Raw genomic sequence first — 8317 nt, 5'->3', positions numbered from 1 at the left:
ATATCAAGGACTCTGAGGACAGTTTTTTATCTTGTGTTATCTGCGGTGTTGTTCATATTTGTCAATCGCTTCCTCATTCATTATCTCCATGATATATTCACCCAAAACCGAAGTCAGTAAAACCCAAGTCGGTTATGTCCAGATAAACAATGTAAGCCACCACACAGAACTTTGAGAGTCACTACAGCTATCTGCCCCTAGAGATCACACAACATCTTAGTACACGAAATAAGTCACCTCTCATGTTCAACTCACCAAGTGTCTGCCTATAGCTGGATAGAGATGGGGGGGGGGAGAGAGAGGGTCTGCAATGGACAGAGACGGGCCAGCCCCGTCCGGCTGACAGCCTATTTCAGCTGCTGTCTTCTGCTCTGCTCAGCTGTGCTGTCTCTGTTGTCCACTTCCTTATTCCTCTCGAATCTACAGCTCCCCGAGTATTTATTTGGGGACCAACTAGCTAACTTCGCCCACAAATAGATAGCCCCAGGCCCTCTACCAAGCCACTCCTTAAACATCGGCTTGTTTGACGGACCTACCCGGCTATCAGGCTACAATTATCAGATTAGCAGAAGCAAGGTGAAATTCGCACGAGCTGACCTCAGGTCGACTTGAGGTCATTAACGCTCTAAAAGTGTGACTTTCAGGCCGACAGAATGGCGCCTCTCAAATCTTGTCTGGCTTGACTCATGTATATATTAAATAAAACTAAACAAAACACCTTTACGGTGTTACAAAGCCACTAATTGCAACCCGGTGGAGCACCGTTGGTTGATAATGGTCGACGTAACATGCTCTTAAGTATGTAACATTTGACGTTATCAGCCAGCAGTTCTCACTGGGAAGGGATAGAAATGGTTGGGCATGTTTCCTTTCACCTAATGCACTTCTTCACGTTGCGGTAAAAATTGGTACCCGGGAGTTAAGCAACTGTTCTGGGGATGCATCCTGGGGACCTCGATACAAATCTAAGCAGTCTTCCTGTCCCCGACGACGGTTGAGGGCCACCGGGCTAACAACACTTCTAAACACAAACAAGGAGCAACGGTTTCAAGCTCAAGAAGCCAAAATTTTACGAAAATAAGTAAACAAGTAAAATATATTTTTACAACAAAGTACCTACTAATTTTTTTTTTTTTTTTTTACAATGTACCTGTAAACTTTTTTCAATTTTGCTACAAAATACCTAATTAAAATTATGTGTCAGATTAAGGACCTGCCCGAAACGCTATGCGTGTTAGTGGCTTTACAAGAATGTACAAACATCAATGTTATGTACTCTCATAAACCCATTATACCTTCTTGTATAAATAAATAAATAAATAAACAATGCAGAACGGAAAACAGGAGGTGTTTTTCACCCGTAGGGTTATGTAATTGTATTTGTGCTGTTTTTTCAACAATGTTCCCCCTCTTTTACCTCTATTTTTATTTGTACTCAACGCATTTTTTTCTTTTTACCCATTAGTTTTAAGCTTTAGTCAGTTGTGTTTTTTCCTGCCCGAAACGCTTTGCGTAATAGTGGCTTTAGGCATTGTATGTACTAGCTCTTATCTATAAAGCCAACAAACTTTGTAAAATCTCTTTATGTATGTACCTTTGCCTAAATAAAAATTATTATTATTATTATTATTATTATTATTATTATTATTATTATTATTATTATTATTATTATTATTATTATTATTATTATTATTATTATTATTATTATTATTATAACCCATGGAACCGCCTACCCGCCGAATATAAATGCCAAAAAACTGCTGTAATTTAAAATCTAAATAGATAAAATTATCAGGACAAAGGAGGAACCTTTCACAATCTGGCGGCTTCCTGTCCTCGTGGAGACTACTAGAGAGATAGTGGCCCTCAGGCAAAATCAAATTCCTAATTCATAAGAAATATAATAGTTTACCCTCTAACAATATTACAATTTTCGTTTTCTACTACCATCATGCTTGTGTTTATTAAAGAAAACGTTATCTAGGCTATGAATACCATGTCTACTGGAACCCTTTCGTCTGAATGGCTAGTTATCTCTTCCAAAAATGTAAGCCGATTAGATAAGGCAAGATTTATTTTTAAAAAACTATATTGTGCTGATATTATTAAATTGTGTACTGTGAGATGGTGAATGAACCCTTGAGTCTCTGTGAGTTGGCAAATATATGTGAAGTTGGCTCATTGCCAGACGTTTCCTGCTGAGATCTTTCTAGCGTTTTTGATGATTTGGGATGATATTGGCCATAGAGTCTTTTTCATAGTTTTAATTCTTATATAGGTATAAATAGAGTTGAATTTTTATTCTTTTTATTTTCTTTGGATTGGTCTGATTTCCTAGTTACCTGAATTTAACTCCCTTTATGTATTTTGGTTTGCGGGTGAAACAAAACAGCACAGGCGATAATTTTGTTATTAATATAATTAATAAAAATATTTGCAACTGAAAATTGCAAAAGTGAGTTGCTGCGTACGTGTTGCATGTGCCGGATTACATGCATCCCTATTATGTAAGAGTAATAGGTATGCCTGAGCCCATTATATGCTCAGGGACAAAGCATACTTTATTTATTTATTTATTTATTTATTTATTTATTTATGCATATACAAGAATGTACATAAGGAATATGATGATACAAATATGGTAATTACAGTCTTGTAAAGCCACTAGCACGCGCAGCGTTTCGGGCAGACCTATTACTACTATAATACAAATGCTAAAAGACGAACTTTTTTTTTTACTAATGTCTTACTTAGCTAATTTTTTAAATTGAGCTAAATGAATTAGCCACAATTCATTTTAGCAATGAATTAGATTAGATATAGAACTAAATGAATTAGCCTATTACTAATAAGAAAAAATATGAATTAGCCACAATTCACTTAGCTTAGCTTACAATCTTGATGAGCTAGTTACAAAATTCACTATATCATCATCGAACAAAAATTCGTTGCATAAAAAATTGCGTTGCAATTGCATTGCAATTGATGATACAATGATACATTGATTACAGTACGTTACATCATGGTAGTATGTATAGATTTACATGGTAGCATGTATTTACATACATACATACATAAAAGCATAAATACATACATAAAAGTATGTAACATCTTTATTTATTAAAAATAAGTTAAAAACAATTGCAAAATGATCGGATGTTGCTGCTACACATACTGACAGCTGTGGGGTTCCCAAGCCCCTACACACTGGGCACCCAGTTCTCCCGACCCACAGAGTAACTGGGTCCCGAAGTGGAGCATTTCCAGTTCCCTGCCGTCTCTAGACCAGGGCAACTGTAGGGTCTCCAACCCTCGGAGTATTTCCGGTCCTCCCCTCTTGAGAGGTACCGTAGGGTCTCCTAACCCTCAACTTTTGGGCTCTTCCAGACTTCAGAAACAATGCAACTCAACACCCGACCACTCCCCAGGATGCAACCCACAACAGTCGACTGACTCCCAGGTACCTACTTAATGCTAGGTTAACATGGGCAATGGGTTTAAGGAGACCTGCCCGTTTGTCTCGCCCTGCCCGGGATTCGAACCCAGGACCTCTCGGTTGTGAGCCGAGCGCGCTGACCACTGCGCCACAGGTTACCCGCTCACCAATCTGTCTTTTCTTTATCCCATCCCATATTAATATCAAAATAATAATGGAGATTTTTTCATATTCTATGTATGATTAACCAAAATAATTTTTAGCTTTCAAATTTACCCGAAATACTATGCGTGTTGTGGTTTTCCTAGGATGTACCACCTGATTACAATTTTTGTGTAATAATAACTCATTATAATTTATTGTAAACGAATAATAATGATATTTTATTCAGGAAAAGTACATACATAGATACAGAGTTACAAACATAATGTTGGATTTATATAGAGCTAGTACATACAAAACCTAAAGTCACTAATACGCATAGCGTTTCTGGCAAGGTGTGGGGAAAAAAACACTGACTAAAACTTCATAGTAATTGGGAGTAAAGTATAAATTGTGTTGAAAACAAAGGAATAAAAAAAGAGGGGGGGGGGGACATGGCAGAAATCATCAATTGTACAAGTTGGTCAACAAACAACATTGTTTAGAAGCAAGACATAGGTTGACATTTAGGAGGGTAAGGTAAGTTACATGGAGATAATTAGGTAGTACTTAGTTCTACTCTTAAACTAATTGAGAGAGGTACAGATTGAGGAGGTCATACTACATTCTGGGTCCCTTGAGTTGTAGAGCATATCTAGTTTGGTTAAGACGCACTCTTGGAATATCAAATAGGTATTTGTTTCTGGTGTGGTGCTCATGGGTTCTGTTACAACCTTCTAGGAAACTTTTAAGGTCATGATTGACATCGCAAGTTTTAAATATATAGAGTACACATGAAAGGATGTGCAGTGACTTAATATCTAACATATTCAAAGATTTGAGTAAGGGTACCGAGTGCTGTCTGGGGCCAGAGTTAGATATTGTTCTAATAGCAGCTTTGTGTTGAGAAAATAGAGGACGTAAATGATTTTGTGTAGTAGAACCCCAAGCACAAATACCATAATCTGTACGGTAGTACAATATGGTAGCATATTGGTAGCTATTATTGGCGTTTAACTATTATAGCATATGGTAGCTATGAACAAATCCACAAGGGCCGTGACGAGGATTCGAACCTGCGTCTGGGAGGATCCCAGACGCTGCCTTAATAACGTGATGTTTGTTCATTTGATGCATCATGTTGTTGTGATTTCTGAGTGTAGTGTATATGGTAGCTATTATTGGGGTTTAGCTATCATAGCATATGATAGCTATTATTGAGGCTTAGCTATTATAACATATGATAGCTATTATTGAGGTTTAGCTATTATAACATATGATAGCTATTATTGGGGTTTAGCTATTATAGCATATGGTAGCTATTATTGGGGTTTAACTATTATAACTATAAGAGCTATGGTAGCTATTATTATGATTGCAGCTGGCAATCCCAATAATTATGGACGGAGGTAGCCGCGGGAGAGAATAAGTAATAGCAAGAATTCGTCTTGGATACAAAACAAGTTACAGCCCTGCTCCTGTGCCAGGTGAGTCCACCACGGGCTCACCATAGCCCGTGCTACTTGGAACTTTTGTTCTGAGTAGCTGAATCTAAAACAACAACTTGGATACAAATATCTATGGAGATTCGGAATTGAAACAACAGTTGAGGAGCAAAGTTGTAGAATCTATGGTGAGAGTGACGGACACCGCCTTGACCACTACCTGAGAAAATGTGAACATCTAAGAGTTACTAGAAATATATGTACCATAATGACCCCCACATTGTTTGTGTTTGGAAAATACCATTTGCCAAATATAAATGCTGTTCGTTTTTAATAAGTAAACTTATTAAAGATTCCCATATTTTGCAGCCGCAAGAAAACGTAAGATTTTAAGGGTTAACACATGTTAATCTTAAACCCTCCGTCACTATGTGATGGAGTGCGAAAAGATGCGTGAATTCAGAGACAGTTCTATAACAAATGTTCCAAAGATATGTAAATATTTCTTTGGCAATGATCTGCTACCAGAAATCTTAGCCAAATATCCCCAGTTTGCTAACTGTAGGTAGTAACTAAGTGATTGTAACCTATCCACCACTGCCCACAGGATGGGGGGCGGTGTGCAGGACAAACATATCAATTGTGACACTAGCTCTCCACATATGTCAGTTGCTTAATTTTGAAACTGTACTTGTGATCGGTCTCGAACCCATCGATGATGTGACGATGTGCATTGAATTTTGTAACTAGCTCATCAAGACTGTTACTTACTTAGCTAAATGAATTATGGGGTTCAGCCCCTGAGCCCATTATGTGCCTCTGTAACCCTTTCCACTACCGCCCACAAGATGGGTATGGAGTGCATAATAAATGAACTAAACTAGCTATTTGAGAAGCTGTTCACTGGAGACAGTTAAGCAAGTCCCAGCTGTGTCTGGGTACAAGTTACAGGATGAACTATTCAGCGGGTTTTCTTCCTATTGGGGAGTATTGTACATACTGCTATGGCTACACATGTACATGTCCACTCCCAGGATGAGTGGCGCTGCCCAATAAACTCGCCCCTCGGGACACAACTAAAACAAATTCATTAAAAAAAATAAAAATATATGCGTCACTCAGTAAGTAATAATAATACAATTTTATTTATAACACTACAGAGGATCTGGTTATAGTGTTTACTTAATAGGTACAACGTTCGTATTTTGTATAAAGCCACTTTTTGTGCGTCGGGTGAAACAACACACCACAGGCGATCTAACTTTGTATATTAATTTTAAATATTAATAATAAAATATTTGCAACTGCAAGTTGCATAGACTTGTTGTAACTGCAGTTGCTAGTAATTTGCAACAGAAGTTGCTGGAATTTTTTGCAGCTTCGCGGTGGGTAAGTTGCTTACATACTTCGTAGTAAGTTGTAACTGCAGTTGCTAGAATTTGGAACTGCGAGTTGCAGCCTATGGTGTGCGGGTGTGCATGTGCAGGCATACATGTTAAGTGATCTTAATACCTATACTTGTATACATATTCTACATAAGCAAGGGCATATGCACCCGAACATAGTAGTACGTAAATAAAGTATACAAGGTTAAAGAATTCATTCCAAAATTATAAATGGTGCACTTAACAATAATAATAACGAAGGATGCATATCGCCTACGCACAAGTAATTCTAAATATTTAACATTATTAATCACCAATAATTACTACTTACATGTGTCTAACATTACATTATATGTGTAAATGATGAGACAAGCTCCATGTATACAGAAACATTGGAAGAGTATGCATGATGAAAGTTTATACATGCGTACAAAGATCAAGATTAAAATAAGTCGTAGCAAGCATATATGAGTTGATCATAATATGGCAGTCCGGTGATCAAACTTATTCACCTACATGGTAAACTAAAGTAAACATGGGTAACAAGAGTACCTGAATATAGATAGAGGGACATTGTTATGTCCCATGTTGTCATGTCTTGACCATCACTTGCGATGAGGCATATTAGCCCTTCATCATCTCTTGTGAGGGGGAGGGCACACTAACCCTTCATCATCTCTTGTGTGGAGGCATACTAGCCCTTCGTGTGATAATGATTATAAAATGCTAGTTTTATCCCTGAGGATAAAATGATAACAATTTCAGATTATGACATTTGATTTGATTTATGACATATCAGATTTCAAGATTATGAGATTTATGATAAAATGTTTATGACATTGCATATTGGGTTATTGTGAAAAACGCAAAATTATCGGATGTTGCTGCTACACGTACTGAGATCTGTGAGGTCCCGAATCGGAGCAATTCCAGTTCTCTGCCATCTCTAGGCCAGAGCAACTGCAGGGCCTCCAACCCTAGGAGCATTTCCGGTCCTCACCTCTTGAGAGGTACCTCAGGGTCTCCTAACCCTCTCTCATCTCTCTCTCTCCTTAATCCTAACTTTTGGGAACTTCCAGACTTCAGAAACAGTGCACTCAACAGTCGACCATTCCCCAGGATGCGACCCACAACAGTCGACTTACTCCCAGGTACCTATTTAGTGCTAGGTTAACATGGGCAATGGGTGTAAGGAGACCTGCCCGTTTGTCTCGCCCTGCCCGGGATTCGAACCCAGGACCTCTCGGTTGTGAGCCGAGCGCGCTGACCACAGCGCTACAGGTTACCCATTCACCCACTTGTCTCTTCTTTATCCCATTCCATTTTATATACAAAAATAGTAATAGGTATTTGCAATTATCGATTCAAGTACCTTTCCCACAATAGACGTTAGGCTGATTGGTCGATAGTTTGATGCAAGTGATCTATCTCCTTTCTTAAAAATTGGTACCACATTAGCAACCTTCCACGACTCTGGCACTCTACCTGGCGCTAATAATTTATTAAATATGGTAGATTATGGATCGCAAAGCTGCTCTTTGCATTCTTTAAGCACCCTGGCAAACACTTCATCCGGCCCTGCGGATTTATTTGGTTTGAGTTTTACTATTTGTTTAATAATATCATCCCTGGTAACTGTTAGACTACTCAACCTGTCCTCGTTCCCATCCACATAGACTTGTTCGGCATAGAGTTAAGTAAGACTGAAGGCATAGAGTTAAGTTCTTCTTTAGTAAATACAGAGATAAAATATTTATTGAAAATACTACTCATCTCTTCGTCATTATCCGTTATCTGACCTGTCTCGGTTTTTAATGGACCTATCCTTTCCCTAACCTTTGTTCGATATAACTGAAAAAACTTTTAGGATTTGCCTTTGCTTGCCTGCTATACGAACTTCATAGTTTCTT

The sequence above is a fragment of the Procambarus clarkii genome, chromosome 31 (assembly GCF_040958095.1).
Source record: "Procambarus clarkii isolate CNS0578487 chromosome 31, FALCON_Pclarkii_2.0, whole genome shotgun sequence".
Lineage (NCBI taxonomy): Eukaryota > Metazoa > Arthropoda > Malacostraca > Decapoda > Cambaridae > Procambarus > Procambarus clarkii.
The sequence above is the reverse complement of the archived record's forward strand: the minus strand, read 5'-3'. Positions refer to the sequence as shown.